The sequence below is a fragment of the Onthophagus taurus genome, chromosome 7 (genome assembly GCF_036711975.1).
Source record: "Onthophagus taurus isolate NC chromosome 7, IU_Otau_3.0, whole genome shotgun sequence".
Classification (NCBI taxonomy): Eukaryota; Metazoa; Arthropoda; class Insecta; order Coleoptera; family Scarabaeidae; genus Onthophagus; species Onthophagus taurus.
Window position 1 is genome coordinate 33,378,248 of NC_091972.1, and position 16,402 is coordinate 33,394,649.

At 32.1% G+C, this 16,402-nt stretch overlaps 2 long non-coding RNA genes across 2 annotated transcripts; one reads left to right on the plus strand and one right to left on the minus strand.

Moving 5' to 3' along the window:
• Positions 1-267: 267 nt before the first annotated feature.
• On the minus strand, positions 268-844 carry LOC139430609 (uncharacterized). Its single transcript, XR_011641002.1, has 2 exons — positions 445-844; positions 268-343 (listed from the first exon to the last, which is right to left on the minus strand). It is a non-coding gene; the product is annotated as an uncharacterized lncRNA (long non-coding RNA).
• A 3,807-nt stretch (positions 845-4,651) lies between these two features.
• Positions 4,652-5,237, plus strand: LOC139430640 (uncharacterized). Its single transcript, XR_011641031.1, has 2 exons — positions 4,652-5,060; positions 5,162-5,237. It is a non-coding gene; the product is annotated as an uncharacterized lncRNA (long non-coding RNA).
• The last annotated feature ends 11,165 nt before the right edge of the window (positions 5,238-16,402 follow it).

Below are 16,402 nucleotides of genomic sequence, written 5' to 3' on the forward strand. Positions count from 1 at the left end.
TAATAGTCATAGTTTCGGGGCATAAGTTTTAACTAAAATAGATGGAAATTAAGCACGGAAACTTTTTGAAGTTATAAAGTAACGTTTTAACGTTTAACCAAATTATAAGCTTCCGGTGTAACCAGTTTATTTCACATACAATTAAAGTATCTCATATTTAATTTGTCTTTTGTATAAAATGAGAAACAAAAAGGATTGATTAAAGCGTAAGGGTTTATTTGATCCATGATCGACCAGTTTTTGATAATTGAAAAGAAAAATCAACTGTACTTTTTACTGGTTTTAAATTTATTAATCGTTTTGTCTTACATGTTTCGATAACAAGTTATCATCTTCAGAGACGCTACAAAGAATTAAATTATAAATTATACTGGTTTTAAAAACATGTGGGTTAATTAACGAAAATGAATAATTCTATTTAAAAAATAACTAAAAAATACTTACTGCGTCAAATTTAATTAAGAAGAAACATTTAAATTAAGGTTCGACGTGAATACAATTAAAGATCGGGGTGTAAAACTAAAATTCTTGTTTGTAATTTGTTTTTGGTGTTAACATCTATGCTGTTGCTGTCGAAATAAAACGTAACGTGAACTTGTTCTTAATCGATAACGGAAAGAAAGAGAGATGTAACTAACTGGTTGTACCACTATTGCGAACTCTGTGCACGAATCAAATTGGTTTTTAAAAATCAAAATCACATTCATATCAAATATATTCTATGTTAAGATCAATAACTTAATTTAATCTTATATTATGTGTTCATTATTGTGTTTCCTACTTTCATTTAACAGATCTAAATGTCGATGAGTTTCAAAATGAAATATTTTCCAAAATGAGATAATATAACACGAGAAATAGGGAGAAGAAAGGGGGGGGGGGGGGGGGAAAGGGAAAAGGAAATGTTTGGTCGTAAGGATCCCAAAAAGTGCGAAATTGTGTATACGTACCACCTACACAAAGTCCTCTGCAATTTGGGAGGTTAAGGTTAAGGAATAGGAAAAGGGTTTATCAAGGATTTATAGAGTGGAGTCTTAAATGTGTGTATCTGGTCGTTTAGACATTCGATATTTTGATTTTTGGTTCGACATTTATCTATCTCATATGTTTCTAATAAGTTGAGCTTAAATCCTTTATTCTGTTTATGAAGTAGTGTCAAATTTTTATTAATGTCAAATTCGTGGTTATGGATAATCATATGTCTACCAAAGTTGGAATTTTGGTTATTTTTGTGTTCTTTAATCCTTTGTTTCAATGATCTACCGGTCTCTCCAATATATGTTGCACCACAGGTGTCGCACTCTAATCTATATACACCATTCTGTTCAAGTGTTTGTAATTTATCTTTTGCATTAATTAAAATTTTTCCCAAGGTATTATTGTTACTAAATGAAATGTTGACATTATATTTAAGAAAAGTTTTACGAATAGAATAACCAATATTGCCCGGGTAATTTATTGAGCGATAGATTTTAGTTATGTTTGTTTGTTGTAAGCTTGTTGAAATTAAATGTTGTTGTTTTTTATTATATTTTTTTATGATATATTCAATGTCTGATACTGTATATCCATTATTTTTGGCTATATTATGGATTATGTCTAATTCTTTATTTCTGCTTTCTTTTGAAAGAGGTGTATTATAGTATCTGTAAATGAAAGCCCAAAATGCTGCAGCTTTATGGTTTTTGTGGTGGTAAGAATTTTTGGGAATGACCGAATCTGTCTGCGTCGGCTTTCTGTAAATGTCGAAAGTAATTAATTTAGCGTTGTTAGTCAAGGTGAGATCTAGAAAATTTAATTTGTTATCTTCTTCAATTTCCATTGTGAAGTTAATATCATTATGCAAACTATTAATGTAGGCATAGAAAGAATGAATTGAGTCTAGGTCTTTGTTATTCCAAATGATTAGTATGTCGTCGACGTATCTGCGCCATAGTAAGATATTAGGATTATTGGTATTTAAAATTTCTTTTTCTAAATTATTGAGGAAAATATCTGATAGCAACCCACTAAGTGGTGAGCCCATAGGTAAACCTTTTTTATATTCATAAATTTTACAATCAAACTGACAAAAATTTTGTTCTGTGCATAATTTTAAAAAATTGTAAATATGTTCAGTATTTGTATCATTGAATTTATCTTTAATTAACTCTTTTGCTAGTAGTAATGCTTCTGTAATTGGAATATTGGTGTATAGATTAGTTATGTCGAATGATAAAATAGTGTAATCTACTGGTAATGTGGTGTTCTTTATTGTGTTGATGATTTCGTTTCTGTTTTTTATGGTGTATTTTGGTTTGAATTGTATGTCATTTTTAAATATTTGTAGTAAAAATTTGGATATTTTATATGTACTTGAATCCAATGAAGATATTATGGGTCTAATAGGTAGGTTTTGTTTATGTAACTTAACGAGTGAGTATGCTAATGGTATTTTAGGGTTCATAGGAATAAGATTGTATATTGTAATATTTTGTTCTTTAAAAGAGAGGAAAAATGATATATTGACTAATAAAGCGAACATTACCAGATATTCAAAATCCTACAAATTCCACCAAAAAGTTACAAATTTATCAAACATTCAATTCTCCACCGACGAATGGAACTTACTCAACAAAGGACACAAGTATGCAATAAAACCACAACTACAAGACACAGCAAAACTGGCCATCGATTTAGAAGTCGCTGCTAATAAAATCCCAGGAGAAGAGAATTTAAGAAAGGAATTAATAGAAATCTTGAAGAAGAAAGAAAAGGAAAAAGTTCCCGATAACCAAAACAACAACAATAAACAAGAAATTAATACGTTGCGTAAGATTAAGTATAAAATCCGATCAAATTCATTAACAATTACAAAGGCAGATAAAAATGCAGGTATAGTAATTTTAGACAAAAATATTTACAACTCAAAAACCCTAGAGTTTTTTGAACAAAACAACTTTGTAGAATTAAATAAAAACCCCACAACCGCATTTCACAACAAAGTAAAGAAACAGATAAAAACATCACAAGAATTTCTTAAAGAACAAAATATTACAATATACAATCTTATTCCTATGAACCCTAAAATACCATTAGCATACTCACTCGTTAAGTTACATAAACAAAACCTACCTATTAGACCCATAATATCTTCATTGGATTCAAGTACATATAAAATATCCAAATTTTTACTACAAATATTTAAAAATGACATACAATTCAAACCAAAATACACCATAAAAAACAGAAACGAAATCATCAACACAATAAAGAACACCACATTACCAGTAGATTACACTATTTTATCATTCGACATAACTAATCTATACACCAATATTCCAATTACAGAAGCATTACTACTAGCAAAAGAGTTAATTAAAGATAAATTCAATGATACAAATACTGAACATATTTACAATTTTTTAAAATTATGCACAGAACAAAATTTTTGTCAGTTTGATTGTAAAATTTATGAATATAAAAAAGGTTTACCTATGGGCTCACCACTTAGTGGGTTGCTATCAGATATTTTCCTCAATAATTTAGAAAAAGAAATTTTAAATACCAATAATCCTAATATCTTACTATGGCGCAGATACGTCGACGACATACTAATCATTTGGAATAACAAAGACCTAGACTCAATTCATTCTTTCTATGCCTACATTAATAGTTTGCATAATGATATTAACTTCACAATGGAAATTGAAGAAGATAACAAATTAAATTTTCTAGATCTCACCTTGACTAACAACGCTAAATTAATTACTTTCGACATTTACAGAAAGCCGACGCAGACAGATTCGGTCATTCCCAAAAATTCTTACCACCACAAAAACCATAAAGCTGCAGCATTTTGGGCTTTCATTTACAGATACTATAATACACCTCTTTCAAAAGAAAGCAGAAATAAAGAATTAGACATAATCCATAATATAGCCAAAAATAATGGATATACAGTATCAGACATTGAATATATCATAAAAAAATATAATAAAAAACAACAACATTTAATTTCAACAAGCTTACAACAAACAAACATAACTAAAATCTATCGCTCAATAAATTACCCGGGCAATATTGGTTATTCTATTCGTAAAACTTTTCTTAAATATAATGTCAACATTTCATTTAGTAACAATAATACCTTGGGAAAAATTTTAATTAATGCAAAAGATAAATTACAAACACTTGAACAGAATGGTGTATATAGATTAGAGTGCGACACCTGTGGTGCAACATATATTGGAGAGACCGGTAGATCATTGAAACAAAGGATTAAAGAACACAAAAATAACCAAAATTCCAACTTTGGTAGACATATGATTATCCATAACCACGAATTTGACATTAATAAAAATTTGACACTACTTCATAAACAGAATAAAGGATTTAAGCTCAACTTATTAGAAACATATGAGATAGATAAATGTCGAACCAAAAATCAAAATATCGAATGTCTAAACGACCAGATACACACATTTAAGACTCCACTCTATAAATCCTTGATAAACCCTTTTCCTATTCCTTAACCTTAACCTCCCAAATTGCAGAGGACTTTGTGTAGGTGGTACGTATACACAATTTCGCACTTTTTGGGATCCTTACGACCAAACATTTCCTTTTCCCTTTTTCCCCCCCCCCCCCCCCCTTTCTTCTCCCTATTTCTCGTGTTATATTATCTCATTTTGGAAAATATTTCATTTTGAAACTCATCGACATTTAGATCTGTTAAATGAAAGTAGGAAACACAATAATGAACACATAATATAAGATTAAATTAAGTTATTGATCTTAACATAGAATATATTTGATATGAATGTGATTTTGATTTTTAAAAACCAATTTGATTCGTGCACAGAGTTCGCAATAGTGGTACAACCAGTTAGTTACATCTCTCTTTCTTTCCGTTATCGATTAAGAACAAGTTCACGTTACGTTTTATTTCGACAGCAACAGCATAGATGTTAACACCAAAAACAAATTACAAACAAGAATTTTAGTTTTACACCCCGATCTTTAATTGTATTCACGTCGAACCTTAATTTAAATGTTTCTTCTTAATTAAATTTGACGCAGTAAGTATTTTTTAGTTATTTTTTAAATAGAATTATTCATTTTCGTTAATTAACCCACATGTTTTTAAAACCAGTATAATTTATAATTTAATTCTTTGTAGCGTCTCTGAAGATGATAACTTGTTATCGAAACATGTAAGACAAAACGATTAATAAATTTAAAACCAGTAAAAAGTACAGTTGATTTTTCTTTTCAATTTTTCAAAAAGGATTGAGACACAAAACAATTTTGGGGTTATTTAGGTCAGATGCAGGTTCGGTTATATTCAATTATAAGCTTCTAGGGCTACCAATTTATTTTATATAAAATTTTAAGAATCATCATTCGCCTTTTTTTAACATGAGGTTAAAAAAATTGTTTTCTTCAAAATGGCCAAGAATTAAGGCATTTAACATTTTAGGCATAAGACCGTTTCCCGTTGCAGTCTGACAATCTCATCTTCAAAACATTCTGGCAGAACATCTTTGAGAAAAGCTACGTCTCACTTACCACCTAAATGAGAAGATATGATATATTGCTCTGTTCTTGATGACCACCAAGAATGCCTAATCTTATGACTCATGAGGTTAGGAGCTATACGGATTCTCCAATGCCAACAGGTGGTAATTACGAGAATAAAAACACTCCTCCCTTGTATGTTACCTCGTTTATAAAACAACTTACTGTAGAAACATTTAGCAAATGTAATTTGCGATTCGTAATGATCGAGCATAACAGTTTTAACGGGGTGATAAGGATGCATTTTAAGTATTCGATTAAGTATTTTGCAAAAACCTTGTTAAGAAAGATAGTTAATCACCTGAATATCTTCCTATTCTGATTCCAGCCCAGTTTATCAAATTTCTTCCCAACCAATCAAACCTATACAATTTTTGGTGTAGATGTCTAAACATCACATTTCGAGTAAAGAATTCAGTTTGAGTAGATCGGCAGGAATGAAAAGACATAAATGGTGCATATATGAAAGTGACCTTACTGCTATAGCTACTTAAATAAGACATGTTCCAAAAGTGTTCAATAAATTGTTGTTTTGTCCATAGCTATTAAAATAGTAGCTGGTTATTTAAATTTTATTGTCAAATATAAACATTTTCAGCAGCAAAAGATAGTGAAGTGTGTTGCATCTTCAACATTTCTATAAATAAGATAGCTTGAATCGGAATAAGGGTAGTAATCGACATCCATTATTTCGTTCTTTATTATTCATTATTATTGTAATTTTTTTGAATTTTAAGTGACATTAAAGAATTCCTGTAAATTACTTTAATGGGATCTAGATGTTATAACCAAATTTCATTTTTCTTTGAAAAAGAAGTTCTTTGGCATGAATAAATATTTTATTTATTGATACTACTTGTCACAAACGTAACTAGCACCAAAACAGTATAATTAAGTTGGACCTATTCAATCTACTCCTGACGACACAAAATCCCAATAGAATACCATCAAAAGTCTTTTTATAGATAATTTTTCACAGACTCTATTTACTTTTTAAGGTTATTGTGTTACGGTCGGCATTCGACCACACAAAAACCTCAAAAGATGAAAAAAAGAAGTCACAAACCTATTCAATTTACTAACTCCAGCAGGGTAAACGCCTCCTCCCCCAATAGAAAAAAGCAAATTGTGTCCGACAGTTGTCAACGAGCATTTCAGCTACCGGATTTATCTCCTTTACAACTCTACGTAACTAATTGTCTTGTTCACTTTGTCAAAATATTTCTCTTTAAGTGAACAAATATCTAATAAAAATCACTAAAGTTATATTTGAAACATCAAAAAATATTTAAATGTAGTAAAATAATCTTAAGTTTTATGCGATTTTGTAATTATTTAAAGTATAACAATCAAATCCTTTAAGATTTTAACACGTTCAAAAATGACTTCTTTCTTAGACTTCTTTTTTTCTTTTGTATTGATGTTTTCGGTAGGTATTGTTTAACCACTTAACAATAGTTCTCAAAACCCAAAAGCCTGCGTTGAAAATCGCTAAAAGTTAATAAATACCACCGTGTTACTTTCTCCAACTTCTCAGAAGAATTCAAAGACTTTATTGCTCTTCTTCTTTTTTTTGCGAGATCTTATACAAAAGCCTACCTATAATGTCTACCTTAAACGTTTTAAATATTGGATACAATTAGTATGTTTAATTTTTAAATTATCTGTTACACACAAAGTCTATAAATACGTTTAGGGATCAAAGTCATACGATTGCGCCCATAAACGTTTATAGATATACAGTTTCTGAACCAGTTTGCATCGCGGACTGGATTATTTTTGCCAACAAGTGGCGCCAGCATGGGTTGTTGCAAGGAAAAAGTAATGTGATTTCTAGTGCGTAAAATATAAGAAAAGTAATCAAATATTGTAGGGGGAACTTTATAATATTTTTATGAGCAGTGACAGTGCAAACTCTGAACCTGAGAGAACTAACTTTTAGAGGACACTTACATAATTAAAGACAAAAACACGAATATAAGAAGGAATACATATTCGTTTGGACAAGCAACAATTTGTTCATTATGGCGCAAATTCAGTATGCAAGACAAATTTGTCGCAAGGTGATGTGCAAGGTGACACAAATGTTTGTATTGACGATCTTATGTATCACAGAGATGGCGCGGTGGTAGTAAGATGCAAGGTAGATGAATATATGGTGAATATATGTTTATCTACCTTGGTAAGACGCAGTTGGAGATGACAAGCATAAATAATAAGATATAGACGTTATAGTATGTTATAGTAAAAATTAAGTAACTAATAAACAATTATAAAAGATAATTGTGGTAAACCTTACATGGCGCTGCGTGGAAAAAGCGAATAAAAAGTTTTTATAAAGAAAAAACAAAGAAAAAATAACGAAATCGAACCTAAAATGGATAACATACGCCAACCTCCGGAGTTGTGTATGGTTGGTGATATTGCTGATAATTTCAAACGACGGAGACAACAATTTGAATTGTATATGGTTGCCTCAAGAGTAGCAGCAGATAAGTGTGATTATTTATTTATAATTTATGGGTACAGAAACAGGACAAACCCAAATGATCTGTACCACGAAAAAAATTTACAATAAAAAAAAGAAAACGTGTACCAAGGAAAAATGAATAAAGAAAAAATCAAAATTATCAAAATTAAGGCGAGCAATTAAAAATAAAATTAAACTTAAACTAAAAACACCGGAATTCAGATATTATATATATACAAAAAAAAAGATAAAACAAAATAAAACAATAATAATAATACAATAAAGCAAAAAAGTCAAAAAGTAAAATAAAATAAAACAATGCCTAATAGCAATAGTAACGGCGAAATTAAACATTATACAAAAACAGAAACCAACGAGCTACCAAAACGAAGGAGGCAATTCGCTGACTGCATTAAAAAGTATGCGCCTAAACGTAGAAAATGAATGCTGAAACAAATCAATATCGAGCTTATCAGCCTGACGAGCCATTCGCAACATAGGGGAGTTTCGAAAAGCATTGGTGCGAGGAATAGGCGTACAGAACAAGAAATTAAAGCGAAGAAGACGGGGAGGTACATGAATATTGACCGAATTTAAAAGAACTGTGGAATCACACATATTGTGTAATACCTTGTAGAAGAATAATGTGTCGTTACACAGGCGACGTTGTCGAAGGGGCATTAACCGAAAAGATCTGCAAGACGAATGATAATTAATATAATGTATGGAAGATTTAAAGTTTAGATATTTCAAAAATCTAGATTGAATTTTTTCAATTCGGTCAATATAAATAAGGTATTGGGGATTCCAAACTACAGTGCAAAAATTAAGAATACTGTAAACATATGCGAAATATAAATTTTTAATCGCGTCAACGCTTACAAAGGAAGAGGTGGATCTCATAATGAAACCGAGCATACGCCAAGCCTTATTAACAGTAGTGTCAATGTGCTGTGCGTAGAGAAGCTTGGGATCAAGAGTCACTCCAAGGTCTCTAATAAAGGAAACGCGTGTTAAGTTTACGCCAGCGATGTTGTAATCGTAATGAACAGTATTCTTCCTTCTCGAAAAAGAAATAACATTACATTTAGACAGATTTAGGGTCAAGTGGTTTTTAGTACAAAAGTCAGAAATCCTGAGAAGGTCAGTCTGCAGTCTAGAGCAGTCCAACGGAGAGGAGATACGCAGATAAAGCTTGAGATCATCTGCGTACATTAGACATTGACAATGTTTCACAACCTTGAAAATATCGTTAACATAAAGATTAAATAGCAAGGGTCCGAGGTGGCTACCCTGAGGGACACCCGAGGGAACTGATATAGGGTCAGAGCAATATCCGTTAACAGATACAATCTGGCTCCTACCTCGCAAATATGAATCAAACCAGCGGAGCAACCCACCATGAACACCATAACCATGAAGTTTTGATAAAAGAAGGCTGTGATCCACACGATCAAAAGCCTTGCTAAAATCGGTGTAAACAGAATCAACTTGACAATATTGGTCAAATGATGTTAAAATATAATTTGTGTACTCAAGCAGGTTGCTCTCCACTGACCGATTCGCAAAAAAGCCATGTTGTCTAGGATCGATTTTGGATTTAAGCCTAAAGAAGAGTCTGGTATAAACCAGTCTCTCTAAAACCTTACCAAACACTGACAATATAGATATTGGGCGATAGTTAGATATAAGGTTACGACTACCGGATTTGAAAATGGGCAAAATATATGCACGTTTCCAAAAGGCAGGAAACGTACCTTCATTTACAGATTTGTTAAATAAGATGGAAAGTGGTAGAGAAAGAGATTCAAAACATAATTTTATTAGGATAGAAGGAATACCATCAGTGCCCGGACCCTTATTTATGTTTAAAGCAATAAGAGCTTCCTCAACCTCAGACCGCTCAAAGCGCATCGGACCCAAACATGTAGTATCATTAAGGTCAGCATTAGCAGAATGAAGTGAATTAATTGAATTAACAGGATTAACAGAGGGAGGGACATACACCGAAGAGAAATATGTTGCAAATAGCGAGCAGACACCCTTACCGTCCCCGGCAACAGCCCCATTTAATGTCATAGGTGTAGGAATTGTATCCGCACCTTTCTTGTTTTTAATATAAGACCAAAAGTATTTAGGATTAGCTTTAATACTGCTCTCGACGCCACCAACATACCTCCCATAGTCGCGCCGAATGAGAAACTTAGAACGCCCTCGCAATAATGAAAAAGTCAAATAATCTATTTGTTTTCCATACCGTTTCCACTTAACATGAGCCCTTCGCTTTTCTCTGATCACTCTGATAGTATCTCGCGAAAACCACATCGGAAAACCACTAGTGAATTTGCGCTTGATCGGAGTAAATTTTTGAATGGCAAAATTTAAATGGTAATAAAAGAAATCAAGAGCAGGGTCTACTTCACGAGTATTTAGCTCTGTATCCCAGTTAATAGTAGACAGATACGAATCAATGTCAGAGAAATTAGCACGTCTGAAGTTAAATACGTTAGAAGATTCAGTGGGAAGACGGTGTGGCATTTCAAACGAGCAAACGAATTCTAAAGTGTTGTGAGCACTATCCTCAGGGATCAGAGGATGAGTGCTTAATGAAATAGAAGATATATTAGAAAAATTAGCAAGAATTAAGTCGAGAGTGTTCTAAAAGGCATTCATGTGAAAATTGAATTGGTTGAGACCACATAAGGCGAGGGCATCCAGAAACTCACTCGAACGAGCAGAAGAAGTGGAGACGCCGGTTGAAAGATCGGCTGACCACCGAATTTCAGCTAGGTAGCTATAAGAAAATACTTGATGTATTTCAAAATCATTTCATACCAGCAACAAACGAGTCAGTAAATAGATACTTGTTTTTTACAAGGGACCAAAAAGATGGGGAAAATATAGACAATTAGGTAACGGACTTAAGAAAATTAAGTAAAACATATAATTTTGGTGATTTACGAGATAGCCTCATAAAATACAGAATTATATGTGGTATAAACGAAAAGAAAATGACTGAAAGGTTGTTAAGAGAACCAAATTTAGACTTAAACAAATTTATAAGTATTTGTAAAGCAGCTGAAATTGCAGAGAAACATACAAAACAAATCACATGAGCAAGATGTAAATGTACATGCTGTAACAGAAAATAAAGATTTTAAGAAAAAACATTTCAATAAGAGTCAAAAACAAAAGAAAAAACAATAAAGAAAAAGAAAAACCATGTGGTAAGTGTGGATTCAAACAAGAATATCGTAACTACATAACAGCATTTAATAAAATATGCAATACATGTAAAAAATACAATCACTTTTCAAAAATGTGTCGAAAATGATGGAGAAAAGGAAAAGTTATTTGTTGGAGAAATTTATTATGTAGATAATATAAAAAATAAAGAGAAGTGGTATAAAACAGTCAAAATAAAAGGAAATGAGATCAGATGCAAGGTAGACACTGGTGCTCAGATAAATGTTCTAAATTTAGATGTAGCCGAACGAATAAAAGTAAACATTGAAAAGTCAAAAATAAAATTAAGAAACTATAATGGATCGGAAATAAAAATTTATGGCAAAACTCGAGTTCAGTGTAAAATTGATGAAATAGAAGATAGGGTAGAATGTCAAATTGTAAACTTCCAAGCACCTTGTATATTGGGATATCCTACTATTAAAGCGTACGGTCTGATTAAAAATGTTGATGAGATACATAATCAAGAAACAGAAATTGATTCAATTTTACGTAAAGATCAAGATTTGTTTGAAGGATTTGGTAAATTGGAATATAATTATGATATTAAGATAAAACAAGACGTTGTACTTATTGTGGAGAATCCTAGAACAATACCATTAGCTTTGGAGGAAAAAATTAAAGAGGAATTAGATAAAATGGAAAGAATGGATGTTATCAGACGAGTAGAAGAACCAACTGAATGAGTGAATTCAATGGTAGTTGTAAGGAAACCAGATAAGTCTCTCAGAATTTGCTTAGACCCGAGGAATTGAAATAGGGAAATTGTAAGAAAATGGTATCAATTGCTAAAATGGCTGGTGCATGTATTTTTTCTATTCTTGATGGTAATAAAGAATTCTACCAAATACAGTTATCTCCAAAAAGTGAACTACTAACAATTTTCAACGCTGAAAAATTGGGAAGATATTGCTATTCTATGGACTCTCATCGGCACCAGAGATATTTCACCGAACTTTTAAGAATGTATTTCAAGATATTCCAGGAGTTGAAGTTTATATAGATGACATTATTGTTTGGGGTGATAATGAAGAACAACATAATCAAAGGTTAAAAAAAGTGTTAGAACATGCAAAAGCGTTTTAATAAAAAGAAATGTAAATTTGGACTTTATGAAGTAAAATATGTTGGACAGGTGTTAACAAAAGATGGACTTAAACCATACAATGAAAAAGCTATAGATGAAATGAAACAACCATCGAATAAAAAAGAGTTACAAACTTTCTTAGGTATTGTAACTTATGTTAGTCGTTTCGTACCAAATTATCGTACCAATAAATTAACGAGTAGTCCAGTTTTGAAGTATTTTGATAGAAATAGGGAAATTATTTTGTCAGTACATAATAGTAGTACAGGTTTGGGTGCTGTTCTTTTGCAAGATAACCGTCCAGTAGCATATGCATCAATATCTTTGACTGAATGTCAAAAGATGTGGGCTCAAATAGAGAAGGAATTACTTGCGGTAGTATTTGGTGTTGAGACGTTTCATCAATATATTTATGATAGAACTGTTATAATAGAAAGTGATCATAAATCATTGGAGCAGATTTTCAAAAAACCATTATGTAAAACTCCATTGCGGTTACAGAGACTTCGAATACGTTTACAATCATATGATTTTACAATAAAATATAAACCTGGGAAAGAACTCTTGGTGGCAGATGGATTATCAAGAAATTATTTAGAAGAAAAAAATGATTGTACTGACATTGATTGAGAAGTTCAAGTTCATTTATGTATGATAGAAGAAAATTTATCATTTTCAAATGAAAAAATAAAATTATTCAAACAGGAAACGCTAAATGATTTACGGTTATGAATTTATAAATATTATTACGATCGAAATTATAATGTTAATCTACCAGAGTATAATAAAGGAGAAATAGTATATGTGAAAGATAAAATACATAATATGACGCCAGCAAAAGTAATTGAAAGAACCGATAGACCGCGATGTTATAAATTGGAATTGCCAACGGAAAACATTGTGGAAAGAAATAAATTCAACATCTACAAAGTTTTAACTGAAGAAATTGTAAAAAACGAAGATTTACCAGAAGTATGTAAGGAGGCTGTAATCACATCATAAACATATTGGTTCAAAGATAACTTTCTCTATTAATAATCTTCTTACAATGAAATGGCACGACAAAGGAGATGTTCATATTATTACAATATTGCACAATACTGTGAAGAAGTCTATCAGAACCGGAGATGTACTAAAATCTTTAGCAGCGATAAAGTATAATAATAGTAAGGGGGTGTGGATACAATAGATGGGAAGAAAATTTGCCTAGTGGTTCTCAATTCAAATGCCTTCTACAAAATTCAATGCTCCAAAAATGTCAATTTGCTAGAGAAGTATGAGAAAAAAGAAGATAAACCTCAAAGAATCTCACCTTCTCTGTTAACCCATTCAAAAATTCCATCGCAAATAAAAAGAATATGAATAGAAAAAGCAAAACCAAGAAAATGTTGAATAATTTTAGATCATATAATAAGTGATAAATAAAATTAGTTTTAAGTTTAAAGATTCCATAGAAAATATAATTTCGTTTGGTATTTAAGTAGATGAAAATCCGGAGATCAATTTAATAATCCGGAGTAAAATCCCCAGCACGTCGAAAGCATGCATATTAATAACAACTCGGAAAGAGGGTATCAGAGTCGAATTTATGAAATGAATCAGAGTTGGGTTCTGGAAGGGGGACAGCGCCGCTATCATGGCTGATAATAGCGCCTGGGCATTTTTATCCGGATCCGGAGGCGCTCCGGTTGGGCGGCGTCTCGTAGGACTCCGCCCCACCATTGCCCGAACGAAATTGCCAAGGGAAAAACTCGCATAAAACGGGAGCCAATTTGGGGAAAACGTCGATTCGAGCGGCCGTCTTTCCTTCGCTACCGCCGCCGCCATACCCCGGTTTTCCACCCTGGATTTTACCCGTTTTCCCGAGCTTTTCGCTCCCCCGTTATTTCCCCCATCGTGGCGTTGTAGAGTTTGCGTTGCCCGACGACGACTACGGTCACGAAACCCGAATAAAGATAAACGAGTCAGCGAGGGCTAATGCAATTACCGGATTCTTTGTTTTTAACGAACGCCGAAAGAAGTAAATTGCGGGATTACAGCCTCGAAATTGGTGGTGGTTGTTTGTGAGCTGCCGGGTTGAGTTTCATTTTCACCATTTTCTTCCTTTTTTTATTGTTTTTGATCCTCATTTTAACATTGTGTAAAGAGTTGTTACAAAAATTACTTTTTCAATTTTCTACAGTTAAATAAATCTAGAAATAATATTTCTGTATCTTAATTAACTATTATAAATTTTGGTAGCGAGCTGATACTATAGCTGAGATTCTTATTAATTGATTGTGCTTCTTACACTAAATATCACTCACGTGGCATGTCTGCTCTTAGTCTCTCCGCTCACTATAATATTAAGTCACTGATATCTGACCTCAATGAGGGGAGGAATTACTAAATTACAAATGTAGCTTATATTTACGATATTTTGAAACGTGATTACTGAACACATCATAAGTACACAAGCTTTCAACATCCTTTAACTACACAATCGATCACCTGATCTAGTCGGAAGTCCTTCAACAACTTTGTTAAAGAACTTGAATCATCATACAGGTTTAGAAAGATTTACTCTGTAGTGAACGTGCTGATTTTAATGTTGACCATTTACTCTGGATGAGCATATTAGAATGGTCAATCACACTAGTAGTAACTTATTGGAGCTGAGTTTCGTTTCTGACAATCGTTTTATCTGGAAGGCAATAGAAGTCCGAGCATACCTTATATTCAGCAAGCATCGCAATTCATAAACAGAAACGAGGAATAAAGAACATATCAATTTGTTCCAATTTGTTAATTTAAAATTTTATATGAAAACAATAAAGGTACCCTTTAATAATAACGATACCACAGAAGACTAAGACTACGAACCAGCATCCTCAGAAATTTATGAAGATGAACCAAGATGAAGCAGCATCATCTACTTTAGAAACTTATATGACTAGAAAACGATTAATGTCCATTATGTACCAATTATTACAAAAAAAGGTGGTGACGTGTAATATTACAATTTTAATGTAAAAGAAAAGTTGGGTTCTTGTTTCCTCTGGCATGACGGTATTGTAAAGAGCTTGTATCATTTAAGCGAATGCCAAATGTGACTGTAATTTTTTATTCTGATAATTATTGTACGAGACAAAATAAAAATAAATTTATTTTTACCCTATATTTGTTCTATATTCATAAAATTGAAACACTCAAGACTATAACTCAGAAGTTTCTAATAAAAGCCTTATATACACACCAGCTTTTTGGGCAAGTATTATTAGATTTGCAAGATGAAGTGGAATCCCTTATACTTACAGAAATATGTGTTAAAGCTTCTACTTGTTTATAAAGAAGCTGCTTCCATAGATTCAAAAAACATACGAAATTCACTTGATCTATGCAAAGAAAATGTCATCAGTATACTATTCCTTTTATTAAGGTTATTTTATGAATATATCCCGGTATGCGTGGTTCGTCACAAGAAGCAGGAAGCCCAAGATTACTACAATTGTGGTATATCTATTCTCTACTCCTGATTATTACTCATGCCCTCATTATAATTGTGGCAACGCCTGAGAAGGTACTGGTACAATATTTACAGTTTTGAATGGGAATAATTTTATGGTGCTCATCATGTTCCCTTTCAATTCCCTTTCGTCATATTTGTGTTCATTATCTGTTTATGGATATTAATAATAATAATAATTTGACTGGATCCACGCATCAAAATGTACAATATTCTCGTCAAATAAAAGTTGTAAAAATAATGACAATAAAGAAAACAGGCATTCATTAGTTTGTCTTCATTGCTGTAAAATGTTCATCTATCGAGCTGAATTTCTTCTCTTAAAACTCTTCATATTCAATGTTTTAAAGTGGGGTGATAATTTATTGTATAACTTTATAGATATATAGTTAAATTTTTGTGATTTTGTTACTCTATGATATGAAAGTTTGATGTCATCTCCTTGTCTGGTGCAGTAAAGGTGAGACTCTGTAATTGTGGTTAGTAGTAATCCCTGTTTTTATGTATACAGCGTGTCCCGTATCTTCCGCATCAG